Source organism: Eupeodes corollae, chromosome 1 (genome assembly GCF_945859685.1).
Source record: "Eupeodes corollae chromosome 1, idEupCoro1.1, whole genome shotgun sequence".
NCBI classification, from domain to species: domain Eukaryota; kingdom Metazoa; phylum Arthropoda; class Insecta; order Diptera; family Syrphidae; genus Eupeodes; species Eupeodes corollae.
The window spans coordinates 87,237,899-87,253,446 of record NC_079147.1 but is presented as its reverse complement, the minus strand read 5'-3'; positions in this window follow the sequence as shown (position 1 = coordinate 87,253,446).

Genomic DNA, 15,548 nt, shown 5'->3' with positions numbered 1-15,548 from the left:
GGTATTTCAAGATGGAGACAGTCAACGCATGAACTACGTTCCTAAATTGTGTTGAATTTTTGTAAGCGATGAAGTTCACTTTTGGTTAAATTGATACGTTAATTAACAAAACTACCATATTTGGTGTATGTTGTGACACTGTAACATCCATAACAACTAAATGTTTGGTAAGCTTTATGACTTGGTGGAATAATTTGTCCATGGCCGTTATAGTCATATGATTACTGACTTTTCCGCTGCTGTTTCTACAAGCATCGAAACATGTTATTATTATTAAATTCCTTAAACATTGAAAGTCAAAAAATTTTAATATATATAGTATACAATTTAAAATATTTAAAATAAAAAAGTTTTACACTTCAGTTACTGGTCGAATTCATTAAATAAGAAAACTATTTCGGAAATTTAAGGCAACCATTCCATTCAATATTTTGTGCAGTTTGTTTCCAGAAAGAATATTTTCATCAAAATGTAGTCTACGGATTTCTTGTAATATAAGACATATCACAATGACTTCATTGTGCATCTTCTTTTTCAATTCTGTTACATTAGGAGGGATAAAATTAAATTTTAAGACTTCAACTCGTGGTCTAAAGATAAGGCTCATAGCTTCGTCTGGCATTACGCCAATATATCCTCACAATATCAAATTTAACTACAACTACATAATAATAGTGATGGAACACAGTTAGATAACATAATTTGCTTTTAAGTTTGTAATTTAAATAAGCGTTTGAAGAAATGCCTTTAAAGTGCTTCAATCTCCTTCAATCTGGGCCCCATATTGGTATTCGGTATTTGGACACAAGATCAATTTTTGGATTTGCAAAAAACTTAAGCAACATCAAACCTAAAGCAGTCTTAGCTTAATTGATTTTTTTGGTATGCTTCGAAAGGTTTAAATCATGCGTTAGCAACGAGTATCCCCGCTATTGTTCTGAAAAGGTGTTCTCCATCGCTGCCAAAACAACTGCGTAAGCTTTTTCATCTGTCCTACTCCTCAGGTCTCGTTCCGAGCGGATGGAAAACCGCATTTGTCCAGCCTATTCCCAAAAACGGCAAATCTTCCTCACCGTCTAATTACCGACCGATTGCACTTACGTCCCTCCTTCCCAAGGTCATGGAAACGCTGATTAATTATGAGCTCAAGAAATATCTTGAAGAACGGAAGCTTCTTAATGACCGACAGTATGGCTTTCGTAGCAAGAGGTCCACTGGTGATCTCATGGTTCATCTCATCGAACAGTGGAACAAATCTTTACATAGTTTTGGAGAAAGTAAGATTATTGCACTAGATATTTCAAAAGCATTTGATAGGGTTTGGCATCAGGCTCTCTTATCGAAAATGCGTGCTTTCAGTTTTCATGAATCCCTCCTTCATTGGATTAGAAATTAACTTTCGAATCGTTCAATACAAGTTGTATTGGATGGATTCAAGTCTGAAAACCACAAAATAAATACTGGTGTACCCCAGGACTCTGTTTTATCTCCAACACTCTTTCTCATTTTTATTAATGATCTCCTGTCTGCAACATCTAATGCAATACATTGTTTCGCTGACGAAAGTACTCTTGCTTTTCATATTCGTTTTCAGATTCATATCCCTCTTCTTCGGATGTGGAACTGCAACTACAAAATATGATAATCTCATTAAATTTCGACCGCGTATAATTGAATGCTTCGAAAACGCAATGCTGTCTTGTATCGTTAGAGCGAAATATACCCCCATGACATTATTCATAAATGGCACTTGCATCGAGGAAACTGAACATCTCGATATTCTCGGTATGTGTATCACCAACCACCTTTTGTGGAACGATCACATACGCGATGTCGCCAAAAATGCCGCAAGTTGTTTGGGTTTTCTAAGGCGATGCAAGAAGTTTTCTCCCCCTCTGATCTGGCTGTTATTTACAAGACTTACATATATACGTCCAAAGCTTGAGTATAACTCCCATATCTAGGCTGGTGCTCCTGCAACTTACTTAAGCCTCTTGGATAGTATTGAACGTAGAGCATTTAGATTGATTGGTGATATTACCATCATAAGATCATTTACGTCACTTGAACATCGTCGTTTCTTGTCTCACCCTCTTTTACCGTTATTGTAATGGTTTATGCTCTAGAGAAATAGCCAGCTGCATTGCTCCCCTTAAACAGTTCAACCGTAATACTCGCGCTTCTAGAAATGCTCATCAATATACCCTCGAGCCCAACTTCGGTCGTACTGTCAAGTACAGAGATTTGTTTCTTAGCCGTACTATGCGAATGTGGAATGCCTTGCCACACTCTGTCTTTCCCAGCTATTGCAATATTCAGGAGTTCAAAACCAATGTGCACCCCCATCTCCTTTCAAACCCGCACTCCCTTTCCTAGTGCTCACACTGTGTCTATATATCTTTGAGTGTGGGCTTATTATAAAAAAAAAGTAAACCGTTTATTTTAAATATAGCCATCGATTTAAGAATACGTCTTGAAATTTACGACAGTATCTAACTTATGAGACCAACTATCGTAGTTTATCCAAACTTATTTTTCCTTTTGTTGCTAGTATCATATAATTCATTCATTCATATCTGAAGTTTTTGTTTATTCGTATAAAACAATTATTTTAGAATACTAACTTCTTCCTTATATTACATCTGCACGTTCCATTTATTGAAAGACAATTAAAAATGACACCTATCTAAAAATATGAAAAAAATAAGGAGTAGTGACCATATCCTACCTTGTTTATCTAAGGCTTTTGAAACTCTTATCATATCTTTGCTCACGATGTACAGTCCCATATTAGTTTTCCTAAAAATATGATGCAAACAACTTGACTCTTAATATAGGAAGCATTTAAGGGCTAAGAGGCCACAATAGAATTTTCGAAAAGCCGATTTAGTTTTTTATCTTAAATTCTTCTCTAAGAACTTAAAAATGTTCCGACAAAAGATTTTATTCTGAAAATTAGTTCAAATAATTGTATTAAAGGAATAGCAAAATTACTAATGGTTTTATACTTTTCAAAACATCAGACGCGTTTAATTTTCAGTTCGACAATTTTCAACCGATTGATAGAATTTATCTTTAATAGTGCATTTTCCATGGAAATACAAATGTCTTGTTTTTAAAATTGCGTAGTTCATTTGTTAATATCAATTATTTGACAATTTTTGGGGCAAAATTTATATTTTTCAAAATAGCGCTAGAATCCTACGATGTTTTTTTTAGTAGTTTATATGTGCAATCCAAAAATTCATTAACTTTATTATTATTTAAAAACTACAGGAGCTTTTAGTCCGGCCTTGAACCCTTAAAAAAAGATGTCATCACAAGAACCCTACACCTCCGCCACCCTCAGGGGCGATAACGAATTAAGGCTTATCGATTTTGCTGTGGGCGAAACGTAATGGTACCTTAAAATCGACTAAGGAACTTGGAGTTCTCCAGATCAATCAGATTGATCATATTGCGATCGACGATAGAAACGCTTCCAGCATCATGGATGTCCTAACTTTCCAAGACTACCCCGTTATAGCTAAGGTATCAGTTCGGGTTTCCAGACCCAAGGTAAAACAGGGAGGTGCTAGGAGAAGATATAAGGAAGAACGACAATCGCCAAATTCTTCTCCGACCCAGTCACCAGTAACCTCTTTGGAGGTTCTCTGCCGCCAACACAATGTGTCGAGAACCTGTGACAACATTGCCAAGATGCAATCAGAGAAGCCGCTTCTGACCTACTGGGTTTCTTTAAAGCAGCCATCAACAATAAACTCCTGGTCTTATGGGGAATGTCGACAGGCAAATGCACCCAAACAACATGTAGGAGGGAGCAGAAATGAAATTCGGAAGTTTTATGAGCGAAATTCACAAGTATATTAATCAATGCAAAGACGAAAGTGGAAACATCATTTTAGAAGCGCCCTCAATGCTGAGGATATTAACCACTTCTGCAGACTGGTAAATATCAGTGTGGTTTTAGACTAGGATAGTCTACAGTCTATCAAATATTCACATTACGGCAGATCCTGGAAAACCCCCAAGAACTTTTCTTTTCATCGATTTCAAGGCCGCATATAACAGAACTTACAGAGGCGAACTGTATATAGAAACATGTCTTGTTTTGGCATTCTTGTCAAATTCAATCGTTTGTTCAGGATGACCATGGAGAGATCACGCTGTTCCAAAAAGGAGAACTTTACAAAACCTTTCGACGTCAAAAAGACCTTTAGACAAGGTGATGCGCTGTTATGCGTTTTCCTTAACATCTTTAACTTGAAAAATAGTGCAGAGCTCTTACGTCAACGCAACACGTCTTGGTCAAAACGTCACCATCGACAGACTTAACTTTGAGGTAGTAAAGGACTTCGTCTACCTAGGCTCCGCTGTAAACGCAGAAAACAACACCAGCGCTGAGATCAAACGCAGAAAAACTCTTCCTAACCGCTGTTTCTTTGGGTTTAGAAAGCAATTGAGTAGCAAAGCCATCTTTCGAACGACCGAAGTGTAGCTATATAAAACACTCAACGTCCCCGATCTGCTATACTGTGCAGAAGCATGGACTATGGCAAAAGCGGCTGAAATCACCTTTGGTCTTTTCAAGAGATAACGTTTTCGCGTGATCTACGGTCCTGTATGCAAAAATAGTGATTGTAGGAGGAGATAGAACGACGACCTGTAATATTTACGAATTATTGTCTTGTTTGTTTAGAAAATCGCTTGAAAGTCGACGTTATTTACAACGATTTTTCAAAGGCATTTAATAGTGTGCAACACAATATTCTAATTAAAAAACTTGAGCTGTTAGGGATTCACTGGGCTCTCCTTGTGTGTGTGTGTAAGATCTCCAATAGAAGTCAGTAAAATTCAAACTGATATTGACTGCATTGTTAACTGGTGGTTTATGCTTTATATTTCAATATCCAAAAATGCAATGTTGTTAAATTTTTTAAGATACTAGATCCATTTAGTTTCAATTACAAAATTGAAAATCATCCATTACAAAGGTAATCGAGACAAAAATATCTTGGAGTTATCTTTAGCTATAAAATCAGTTTTCCACTTCAAATTGACCACGTTATTTCTGTTGGGTTTTATTTCTAGAAGTTCTAAGTCTTTTGAAGATCCATATATTTTAAAAACCCTCTATTTATCCCTTGTCAGACCTTTCCTGAAGTATTATTGCATTATATGGAATCCCTTTACCCAATCAAGTTTCCTTAGGATTGGAAAAGTTCACAAAAGATTTACCAAATTTGCTTTACGTAAGGTTTTTAGAAACTCAGATATTCCACCTTATGAGACCAGGTGTAGGTATATTAATTAATTTAAAATCTTAAGTGCTGAGAAGAAAACTATATTCGATACTCTTTGCTTTCGAGTAGAACTTTGTTAAGGAATTGGCCGTTAATGATTTAAATCCTGTACTTATTATAAGTTAACCTTTATTTCATTGAAATCAAATCAAATATTAAACAAGCTCAATTACCTTTTTTATTGGTTATACAATTTTTATATTTGTATCTTCTAATCTTAAGCTTTAATAATTTCATTGAAAGTCTATGAGTAAATTCGGAATCTTATAATAACAACACAATAAAAACAATATCAGCGTAAAATCAACAGCTTATCAGCTTAACTTTTTGTTATTGTCGAATTCTTCCATTTTTAGTTTATGAAACGGCAGCGTCGGTGATGGCGTTAAAACTTTGCTGATGCATCAACCCTTAGCTACTTACACAAAATCAACCAAGAATCTATCTAAATCCAAAGTCTTTTGTTGTAGGCACATTATATCTATGATGTATATGAACAATATATATTGCTGCAATTCTCTCTAATCGCTTTTCCGGAAATACCTACCTTCAAAATCCATACTGAGAATTAATTTGTTGCCATTAGCCAGTATATTGTTACCATGGCTTCCGTCTCCAACCAAAAAGGATATGACTTGACTATGGTATTGCCATCATAGCATAGCAAAGCCAAGCCAAGCCAAGCCAGACCCTATCCCCATGATGATCAGGTAAAAGCTAAAGCGATTTCTAATAAGAAATTCGAATCGCATTCGTTCCATTTGAGCAATATAGAGTAATGGAGAATTTGTTGCCAAGTGAATTTGGTCTATTTCGTATTTTGGTGGTAATTTTGTCGAAAGGTATGAGTCAAGTCGAGAGTATGACTGATGTGGAAGGAGGTGAGGGTGGATTTTGCTTTCTTTTTGCTCGTTTGTTGGTTGAGTATTTCATAGTTAAATTGGAAAATTGCTATTTTGTCAATTTCCTGCCCTGCAGTGCCAGTGCCCTTAGCCCTCAGCCCTTCTCTACCAATTTCCACCTGTGCTGTGTTTTTGGGATGTGTATAGTTGAGGGATTAGATTAGAATTAGAAACACTCGAGTGGACTGCATTCGTGCGTATGTAATCCAGTTAATATTTAAGGGATTGTCATTTTGTGAAGTTGTGTTTGGAATTCTGTCAAAGGATCTACTTACAAAATCTACTTTCGTTGGTATTTTTCAATATAAAAATACATAGATACATGTAAATATATTATTGTGTGTATGCACAAAGTTGATAAAGAAGAAAGGACAAAAGGATATAATCAAAATGCTTTGTTTTTGAATTGAATTAATATGAAAGGCATTTGATGGTTAATTAAAAACTTGAAGGAGAGGAATTTAATACAGATTGATTTATGAAATAACAATACAAATGCATAGTTTGTTGTTGAAAGGATACTTAACGAAATTGTTACAATATATTCATCTGCATTAAAGATACAATTTAACTCGAAAATGTGGTTTGCATTCTTTTTTTTCAAAACATTACATTGTAACAACTACGAAGGAATATTACATTGTATCGCAAAGCCTAATGAGGAAAGACAGGGGAAGAAGTTGGATTTAATTTTTGATAATTTATTTCATTTTAATTTGAGATAACACTTTTAATGACAACAATTACTTTTGGAAGATTTGCAGTACAAGGCTTAAAGCTCCATCCCGACTATCCACTATCAAGTGTCGATTGAAGCTTACAAAACTGATTCTCCAGCCTTCTTAACAGAAGGAGTTCTGTTCCGCATTGTGCCATGACCCACCGATTGTAAAGGAGGCACCCATCCCCGGTTCTTCGTATGACATCGTAGATTAGCGGGACTGCCAATCTATCCTATATCAGACCGCATCTATCTGAGAAGAGGAATACCTCTTGTGGAATGAAGCCACTTAAGCGTGCACCTTCAAAATACTCGTCGTTAGTTTTATCACGAAATTGTCAATTCGAGTCCTGTTGTATAGGACTTCGTTGGAATAGTAATGAACATTAGAAGATTCGGCAGTTCGATGTTAGCTGCTACCGCGTCGTAAACACTGCCGCTCGAACACCCAAAGCTTCTTCATCTGGAAAGTGGCAACGTTGAACCACACAGGACAACCATAAACGATCGTGAACTGGGGTCAAGCAGACTGCTGTAAAACAGCCATTTCTTCATATCAAAGGCTCCTCTGGGTCAGGTCAGAGCAGCTGATCTTAGCAGATACCGAGGTACTTCTCTACTCGTTAATAGCTGCACGTTCAGATCAACGATGACCATCTTGCGCCAATCCTGGCCTAGTGACGGAGTCCGAAACTGAATTGTTTCCGTCACAATAACGCAGAATCTTGTTGAAATCATACTGCAAGAGAATTCTAATAACCCCAATTTCAATCGGGCTCTTCTGTTAGTCCTATGCAATTACCTCATGGGTATACTATCTACTACTGATTTATTCAACTTTAAAAGGTGTTATTATTTTTAACTTAATATCTAGAAGTTAACATTTTTAAATAAGATTTTAAGTTTATATTGAAGTTAAAAATGCAAAACTTACGACATTGACAACCTTCGTCTGTCGGGTAGTTGAATTTACGTACAAGTTATTACAATTATTAGTTTCAAATCAAAATTTGGTGATAATTTTTAGAAAAATGTTTTACTAGTTATATTGTCTTACTAGTTCATTTCGGTATGGCAAGGATACAGTGATGAAATTCACAAGTCCTTCAAATTGGTGCTGTTTTCTCCATTATTATTTCCACTTCTGTCATTTCTTTAAATCCAGACATCTGCCCAAGAAGTGCTGGATGTTTTCTTCCTCCCTTAAGCTGCACACAGTACATAATGATGATTCGTTCTGGCCAAATCCGTTTCCATTAAGCTTCATTAAATAACATCTCGAGTTAAAAATCCAGATGACCTTGTTCAGTTCGAAACTATCGTTAATGTAAATCTGTCCTCTTAAATGATTCATATGTTTGTAGATGCGCGTACTGCCCACAGATGCCCTTTGTAGGTTTTCTTGTTGACCCTCTGATTTCAACAGCCGCAGTAGATCATTGCCTTTTTGGATCCAATCAATTTGAGAAATAGAATTCTCATCCCAACACAGTCCACAACAATATCCAAGATTATTCAATTACTTTACCCAGAACAATTTTTCCCTCAAAGATAAACACCAGATTCCATTGCCAAAGAGTGGTTTGGAGTAAATGTAGGCAATTTTAAAATTCGTTTAAAAAAATAGCGTTGAAGTTTGTTCACTTCTTTGAACATTCCAAAGCCCCACATCTGAGCACCGTAGGTTTCAATAGCTCTACAAACCACCTGAAATAGTCTCCATTTGGCCTTTAAGTTGATATTTCTAGAAAGCATTGATACGTCGAGTTTATGCTGCTCTTGGCTGTAGTATTTCTCTATTCTACGTGCCTTGAAAACGACATCTTTGGTGAAAGTAAAATTCCGTAGTAAGCATAGACAGGAGACAAATCGAATTCTTTCTCCATTTTATTGTCCCATTTTCTTGAATAGATAACCTTCCACCATTTCTGAACACCATTATCTCGGATTTAGAAAGATTTACTTTTAGGCTTCATTTAATGCAGTAACATTTCAGTTTCGTTATGATCTGGTGCAAGACCGTGACATCATCCACCCGAATAACCATATCGTCTGCATAAAGCAGAAACCTTAAGTTGAACAAGTCAATAAAGAGTCCTCCTTCTAAAGATTTATGCAAATCGTTTATAAACAGTGCGAAAAGCAACGGTGATAGCAAGCATCCCTGTTTGACTCCAAAAACTGTCTCAAAATATTCGGAGAGATCTTCTCCCATCCAAACAGCTGATTGTGTGTTGGAGTATATGGCTTGTATCAAGTTTACAAATTTTGTCGAAACTCCTGGGGATGTTATCAAAGTAAGGAACGAACTTCTGACAGAAAAGGGTCGAAATACTATATTTCAAAACTCTTCATTTTGAGATACTGTACCTTAGGATACTACTTTTAGTGTTTGCAAAACTTTCCTTAATGGGGACTTGAAGCCTTCTGAATTGCAATCACAAATCTGTAGGCATTATAGGGATTCAAGGGGTAATTATTGTTATTTGTTTCTGTGGAGTCTAATTTCAACGATGATAGGTCCCAAAGCAGAAAGCATCTCATTCTACTCGAATGAGCTGCAAATAAGATATTCTACCGCAGTAAAAAGTAGTCGAAAATACTCTACAGTCTTGTAACCTCTTTTACACAAAAAATCATGTCATAACATTGCTCCGTTGCGACGTGAAAGAAGGACAAACAAGCAAACAATCAAACAAACAGTATCATTATTCTCAAAAAGGTTTACCCATTAACAACACTTTCAAATGTTGAAAACTCGTTTCCAAATTGAGTGCGTTCAAGTTCAAATAGCATGTTTTTTTCAGAACTGAAGCATCACACCCTAAGTGTCTTCTGAACGATGTTATTGATGTCCACAAGATTGGTACGCTTGTGGACATCAATAAGGATCCCCAATATGCACAACTTTCAATCAATCTGAACAGCTCAACATTTCACTAACCTTAATTTCGTACAAAGATCTCAAATTATTCAATTACAAGGTGATGCAGATGAAGACGCACAGCCATCCTTTTTGGTCGATGTGGACACAGATTTTGTGTGGAGGCTATCTGTTGCTCAAGTTTGTTCCGGATTGAAACTTGGCGGCATCATTGGGCCATTTTTATTCGAAGATTGTGATTTAACCACTTTGGATATTGAATTCAAATTGGAAACTTAATTTCGGTATATCCAGAATAGAGATTCTTTTTTTGTCAGCAGTACATCAAGAATGTTAAATGAACTACTCTTCCATTGGATTATGTGCTCTTTAAAAAAAAAAACTATTTTTTTAACGCTAGCAGCATTGTCCATAGTAATTAACTTTAAGCTTTTGGGGAATTCAGATTTTAAAAGGTTGCAGACAAAAGTGTTGACGACAAATTTAAAGTTTATGAATCCTAAATTAGTTAGGCTGCTACAGTCCTGTGTGAACTAGGTCTTAACCCAACAAACTTCCCCATTTAGCTCGGTCCCTAGCTAGATGTCTCGAGTTTCGCACTCGGGCTGGAGCATTGATTTCAATGCGCTCTTCGCGACCCAGCCATTTCAGTCGTTGGACTTTTACCCTTCTGGCTAAGTCTACGTTGCTGTACTGCCCGTACACGTCGTCGTTCCATCTTCTCCTCCATTCACCTTCTACGCATACGGGACCCTAGATCACGCGAAAAACTTTTCTTTCAAAACAACCTAAGGTGCTTTTATTCACTTTTGTCATACGCCTTATAGAAATTCTTTTGGAAGACTTTTGAAGGATAGTGCCTCTAGAGTTGACGTGAGAGCTCTTTTAAGTAAGATGTTAAAGAAATCGCATGACAGCGCAACACCTTGTGCAAAGCCTTTTTTGACATCGAAAGGTTCTGTTAAGTTCCCCATGGTCATCCTGCAAGGATGAGTCCTAACCAGCTGCTTATAAGTGCTGGGCATTCAATGCATCTGCTCCAGCGGTTTTGTTAGACTTCAGCTTCAGCAGATCCCGATCCTATCAGCGATGACGAAGATTCCGCACCAATATCCTGTGATTTTACACCTTTAGATAGATAGATACTTTATTTTTTCAAAGATAGAGGCTTTACAATACAAAAAAATACCCAGCTTGCTCAGAGAATTTATATTTGAATTACATTTTACAACTGATAAGTTATTTTGACACCTTTAAAATAAAGACTATGCAATTGTTGCCCAAACGATTTATACAGATTAAATTTGTGAAGTTATCAAGGATATAGTGGACTGTTTGTTTGATTGCGTGGAGCTTAATATTCATTAGGACATCAAATTTTCATCTAGACTGGGAAATTCACTACAAAAACAACTTCAATTCTGAATGTTAGTCTTTTAATATAAATCCAAGTTGAATAACCTAATAATTCACCCCAGACTATTTCTTTAAGACCGTTTACTTTAATTTTCTAATGTTGTTTTACTACTATCGTTTTAAAGTTACACTAAGCTCCCAAACCACATCAAGGCTATTACATTATTCCCAAAACTCATTTCTATGAGTTAAAGTTCAATAACAAAGAATTTTAATATTCTTACAAAACTGAATGCATTTTCTTTCAAAATAAAGTTACCCGAAATAAACTCCTTGAATAGTCTCTAAACATTGTAAGTTGAAATAATTTCCAATTGACTAAACTTATAAGTCTCTAAAATTAAATATGTGCATTTCAATACACCATATATGTAATGGACAATGCAATTTCCATCACAGTTCTCATATTCAGTAAAAACCCGAAATCAGTCTTTTTCTCATAACCTTTAGTTGCACCTCTCTTATCAAATTCAAACTTGTTGCAGTCAGCCGAAAAAGGACATTACAAAACGCCAACTATCGCTATAACAATTCATCTATAATACTTGAAAAACATCAAAAGCAACACAAAAATATAATACAAATTTTGAAATCGAAAAAATAAAATTCAAAACTTATTCAATCACAAAAAAACAGTATCCAATCATCCGTAAAAATGTACAACTTCACGCGAACACTTTCACACGAAAATCGTTGTAATGGAATGAAATGCCCTCGAATGCCGAAACTCAAAAGATTCGTGCCATCTGAAGTCTTCTAAGGATGTAATATCCGAACATCCCTGAATCGGGACAATTTGAAAGGATATTTGAAAATGCGAAATGCGAAATGCGCATTCACAGAAAAATTTCAATTTCAATTGAAAGAGGGCAAGAAATAATTCAGCAAGTGCCACCCGTGAAGTTTCATTACTCACTTCGTCTACAACTTCGGCATCGGTATCAAAATTGGTGGTGGCTGAGAAAGATCGCTTTAAAGATCCCACAGGACCTATACATAGTTAAAGAAATGTATTGAAATGTCGTGACGTCTCGTCATACTGTATATACATTATACACCCCTGTGGGCCAAAAAATGAACATTTCCACAGCTTACGCGTTTTTCTTTACAATCGCAACCACCACCATCGAGACGGTTTGGTTTTTTCTTTTTGCAACATCTTACAATGTACCCCTGTGGCACACCACCCAGCGTGATTCAGGAGACGATCAAGATCAAGGATATACAGAATCAAGATTTTGGTCAAGTTTCGAAGAAGTTACTTACTATTACTACCCTGATTAACATTGAGAATAATGCACCCTTATTCGTTTTATGTTTTATGAGGAGAGTATTTTAGTATTTCTTGAGTTGAGTACAAGGACTCTTTTGTCTTTTGCAATTTTGATGGAATTGTATAAAAATGTTGCCGTCGTCGTCTTCGTCGTTTCTGCCGCTGGGCATTGCCGCCGTCTCGTCGATTGGATATGAATTGACTTTATATCGACGGTAATATAATAAGAAATTTAATATTTAATTTAATCGATTCGGTCAAGTGAAAATGTCAGCAAATTATTTAAAAAAAAAGAAAGAAATATAAATTTTGAAGGAGTTTCAGAGAAGCTGCAAATGAAATGCCTTCATAAGAGTTTATCAACCTTTAGATTCTGTGGGAATTTTTAGGTTTTGATGAACTTTTAACATTTCATTACAATTAGCAACATACTTGTACTTCATAATAAGGGTCGTTGGGAATTTTTGTAGGACTTTTCTTCCAAATCATGAATGAAGATCTCATTTTGAAATGTAACATTTGAAAATATGTTAAATTAAATTAACATTAAAGTTTTATAATAAACAAAGGAAAAGAAAGTAATTTCATTCCTTTTCGTGAAGAATGGGATGAAAAGCAGTTTGATATTTTCAAAATATGTGAAACAAATTTACCACCCATAAAATATTTGTAACGCGGATAAATTGACATTGATCAGTCAACAAATCATGACGATAGTTCTTGTTTTTTTCAACCTTCAGTAAAACCAATTTATTTCTTATGTACGGATGCTCCTATTATAGACAAGGCAACGAAAAGATAGAGAACGCTTTAAGACAAGATATTAGAGGAAACAAACGAATCATACTAAAAGTCAATATAATTTCTAGAACCAAAGTCACTGCTCTTATAAGTTTTATAAAAAAAGTAAATTTTTTGAATAACTTTGGTGTTTATTTATATAAGTCAAGAAGTGAAGTCTTATGCTACGACTGAACTTGATTCCCGAAAATGACAATGAATTATTTTGTATTTAACTGTGTGCACGTTGTCGAAGTTGTCAATGCTCTAAAATCAGTTAAATCAAATGCATCTGGTACAGAAAATATCTCACCCTCCGATTTTCGAGCAGGTCTTGACAAAGAGAATAATATTTTTCTTTTAGATTTTTGAAAGGCATCTGACTATGTTGACCATGAAATATTGGTTTTCTAAAATAACAAAAAGTTGAATTTGTGAATAAACTGATTTTAAACCATTAACTATCTCTCTTATATGTAGATTTTAAAAAAGGGACCATGGATAAAGTTATATCAAATACATTTATATGTAATCAGGGTGTGCCCCAACTGTCTGTCATAGGGCCACTTCTTTTCTCACTTTTTATAAACGATTTTTCTAGTGCTTTTTACCTTCTATTTAGCCTATGCTTTACGTGAATCCGAAGATTTCAACTTTATAGATGAAACCGTGCCTGGGCGTCGTGTTAATGACTAGTTGGCTATTAATACTTAACTGACCGATTTAAAAAATACGGATGAAATAGGCCTAAAAATAGCACCTGCCTCATTTTCGAATTAGTTATACACAATCACACCACCCGCCAGCTCAAAACTACACTAAAGAGTGATACGTTTAGGATGAAGGGGATTTTTAACAATCATTCTTGGACCTAATCAGTGAAGATTCAATGCAAATCCGGGAAATTTTGATACATTTCAAAGACGGAAACATCGAAGATACGATGAGACTTTTTTAGTGATAATCTATTCTATGTTCTCCTGCTAACTGATCTTTAAAAGCTCTAAGACCTAAGTCTATTTGCAAAATACTTTGTAATTTCCTTACTGTGTAATGCCTAGTCCAAAAGAATCGAAAAAGTTATATTTTCGTAAATTCTACAAAATTATCACTTTTTTAGCAATACTTAAGGTCTTAATCCTTCTCATCACATACTTGTCCCAACAGCTAAAAATATTTACACTATTGTTGGCCGAGAAGGTGCTTTGCCTTTCCTGTTGAAAAATTTAAAAATTCAATCCGTTGTCATTTGATTTTAAATACTAAAGCATGATAGCATGATTAATTAGGTGCCCCAAATGAAACCTTTAATTGAAAGGTTCTGTTTTGTTTAAGCAAAGGGTTTCAAAAAGTTTGAGGTACGCGCAACTATTTCCATAAAGACGTTTTAATTTCACGGAATCATTAAATGTTTGCGGCACCAACCTTGACATATTAACAAACCTGTTCATATTCCAATAATAAATAATAATAAACACTCTGTTTTTTAAATAATATTTTTCAATTAATTATTATAGCAATTCGAATTCGATAAGACATTGCAACGCCTGTCGGTTCAGCTAGTATATAACTATTGATTAGACTGATGGACAAGGTTTCTTTACTGGCAATAAAATTGCACATTACTAATGGGCTTTGGTGGGCTTATTTCCAATCCGAGTTAACATATTTATATAATTTCATATAATATTTGAAAAATGTTCATAAGTTGTTAGATTTCACAAACGGTTTAAAACAGACAACGGTTTGAAAGTAAGTTTTGCTCTTGTAACGTATCTGCTGTCTTAACAATTCTTATATATAAAGTCTTTGAAATAAAATAAATAGATATAAATATAATGCTCAAAACATGTATATAATACTTAAAGTTAAAGTTTGGTTTCGAAATCAGCACTAACTTAGCCTTAAAAACAATGTTTTTGATTGTTTGAAACATTTTAAAAGGGGTATATTTTAAAAACCTGGTGAGAAAAAAATTTAAATTCGATTAAGGACATCTTCATCCTTTAAAAAAATATTGTTTTGTTTGTGCTCCTGAAAAAAACATAATTTTGACGGCCGAACAAATTTAGATATAGGGGAAAGAGCTAAATACCGAAGAGAGTAGAAAAATAAAGTAAACAAAATAAAAAATTATTTTGAAATCGATGACCATTCATTTAAAAATTCTCACAGATAAAGCGGAATTTAATAAAAATAAAGAGATATCAATGTAAACAGTGATATATTAAATTATTTCATCCGTTTTATGCTGAAATACAAAGAAAAT